The 2,603-nt window shown below is 44.4% G+C and overlaps 1 protein-coding gene and 1 long non-coding RNA gene across 2 annotated transcripts in view; one reads left to right on the top strand and one right to left on the bottom strand.

The window, feature by feature from the left end:
- The window catches only part of PIGL (phosphatidylinositol glycan anchor biosynthesis class L), a 32,387-nt gene that overhangs the window by 17,770 nt on the left and 12,014 nt on the right, over window positions 1–2,603 (bottom strand). The window lies entirely within an intron of this gene.
- LOC114487783 (uncharacterized) overlaps window positions 1–2,603 on the top strand; it is an 18,791-nt gene that overhangs the window by 14,506 nt on the left and 1,682 nt on the right. The window contains exon 2 of the long non-coding RNA XR_003683200.2: window positions 1,794–1,961. This is a non-coding gene — a long non-coding RNA (uncharacterized lncRNA). The remainder of the gene's footprint in view (window positions 1–1,793; window positions 1,962–2,603) is intronic.

Genomic DNA, 2,603 nt, shown 5'->3' with positions numbered 1-2,603 from the left:
TGGGATCTTCCCGGACCGGGGCACGAACCCGTGTCCCCTGCCTCGGCAGGTGGACTCTCAACCACTGCGCCACCAGGGAAGCCCAAGGGTTTACTTTTTAAAAAAATATTTATTTATTTATTTGGTCGCATAGGCTCTTAGTTGCAACAGGCGGGCTCCTTAGTTGTGTCATGCAAACTCTTAATTGTGGCATGCATGTGGGATCTAGTTCCCTGACCAGGGATCAAACCCGGGCCCGCTGCATTGGGAGCACGGAGTCTTATCCACCGCGCCACCAGTGAAGTCCCTGGATAAGGGTTTACTTGACTGAGCTCCTCTGGCTAAATGTCTCCCTGAAATCCAGCCACGAAGTTCAGAACAATGGAAGAAAGCACACAACATCAACCAAATGTTCTCTTAAACACACATTGGTCTTTCAAATACACTAACAAAGTAGTGACCTATTTTCTCGCAGAAAGTCAGGAATCAATTCTGTCTTCCTTTCTGCTTTCGAGTCCTAGCACTGACTGCCATTTGTTAAATGTCTGGCCTCAGACGAGTCTCTTAAGCTTTAGTTTCTTTGTGTGAAACTAAAAAAGGATAATAAAGACCTATCTTTCTACAGTTAGTGCAAGAATTAAATGAGGTGACCTCTGTGAAATTGTGAGTCCTTCATGGAGTTGACAAAGCACAGTGACCAGAGAGCCTCAGCTGGAACGCCAGCTCTACCACACATTAGCTGGATGACCCCTGGCAAATGACTCAACCTCTCACTAGGCCTGTTTCTTATCTATAACATGGAAGAAGTAATTGGATTATTTTGAAGGTTTTAAGATCACGTATTTAGTATGGTCTTTGGCACTGACAATAACAGTTTAATATACATTTACCATTATTATTCCGAGTGTAGGTCCTCCATAAAACTTCTCTCTTTTCTCTTTCTCCCCTTCATTCTTCTCTTTGACCCATCTAAATAACCCAAAGCAAGATTCCAAAGCCCTGCTTTTTCTGGGTTAGGAAATGAGAAGCTGAAAGACTAAAAGTTGCATGCTGCTAGGGACTGAATTGTGTCCTCCCAAAATCATATGTTGAAGCCCTAATCCACAATGTGACTGTATTTGGAGACGGGGTCTTTAGGAGGTAATTAAGGTTAAGTGAGGTCATAATGGTGGGACCCTAACCCTATAAGACTGGTGGTCTTATAAGAAGAGGAAGAGAGAAACTTCTCTCTCCCTGCTACATGGGAGCGGTGAGGAGACGGCCATCCGCACACCAAGAAGCAAACTCTCTCCAGAAATAGACCCTGTTGCACCTTGATCTTATACTTCCAGCCTCCAGAACTGTGAGAAAAAAATACATTTCTGGGGACTTCCCTGGTGGCGCAGTGGTTAAGACTCTGCGCTCCCAATGTGGGGGTCCCGGGCTTGATCCCTGGTCAGGGAACTAGATCCTGCGTGCATGCCGCAACTAAGAGTTTGCGTGCTACAACTAAGGAGCCCGCCTGCTGCAACTAAGGAGCCCACGTGCCACAACTAAGACCCAGCACCACCAAATAAATAAGTAATAATAAAAAAAAACCTTCTGTTGTTTAAGCCACCCAGTCTCTGGTATTTTGCCATGGCAGCCTGAGCAGACTAAGATACCTGGTTTCCTTGAATCTTCAAACTGGCTTCTTGAAGTATTTATTTTTAACAAGTTTACTAACCCCCTACTACAGCATCTTCAAAGTAGGGGACATTGCTGAAGCTGCATGATCTTCGGGATATGTAAAAACTGTAGTAAATTCAGTCAGAGTCTTCGTTTCTTATTGAAAGGATGCATGAGCCAACATGAAGAGGCCACAGAGGAGACAACTGGAGTATCAAAGAACACAGTGACTTAAGCTGAAAAACCGAACGCATGAACACAGGAGTTCCTACTGAAATAAAGCAGCGGCCTCCCCGTCCAAGAAACAACAAACAAACACTGGGTTACCATCCGAGGTGTGTAGGCGACCAACTCCTATTCTGAAAACGGTGATTAAAGGGAAAGAGTTAAGCATTTAGCTTGTCTTTTGGGATCAAAGTACCTATCAGGATAACTAAATAGCCCCAGTTGATAAAGTTCTGCTTTATAGAAGAATATATAGCTAATACATTTGGAACACAGGAGACATTTAGAAAGTCACCATTTTGCAACTTCTAGTTAATTAAGGATTCGTGAAAGCACCGTGTGAAAGGCTGATGTGGGTCTTTACAGTGAAAGGGGCGGCCCTTGCCACGTGAGCTCACTAAGAGTGAGGCACACAGTACGTGTGACAGATAGCCACATGCGTGACTAAAAGTGAGACAGATTGTACATGTCCTGAAATGACGGAACAGGGAGTACATAGTGCAGCTTCTTGCCCCTGAAAGTTAGCGTTCGTTTCCAGTTTGCAAGAAGTATGGAGGACAGAGGAACTACTTAGGTAAAACCACGAAGGAGCAGGCAGACAAATCCTTCTGTACGACAACTGACTCAGGTTTTCAACGATCAGTGACAAGGTTGGTGGGGGGAGGGATACGCAGAATATCAACCAGGTATAATGTGTGCACTTTGCTTACATCCTGATTTGAACAAACCAACTGTGAAAAGACAATCTTTTT

The sequence above is a fragment of the Physeter macrocephalus genome, chromosome 14 (genome assembly GCF_002837175.3).
Source record: "Physeter macrocephalus isolate SW-GA chromosome 14, ASM283717v5, whole genome shotgun sequence".
NCBI lineage: Eukaryota > Metazoa > Chordata > Mammalia > Artiodactyla > Physeteridae > Physeter > Physeter macrocephalus.
This window is presented reverse-complemented; position numbering and strand designations above follow the sequence as displayed.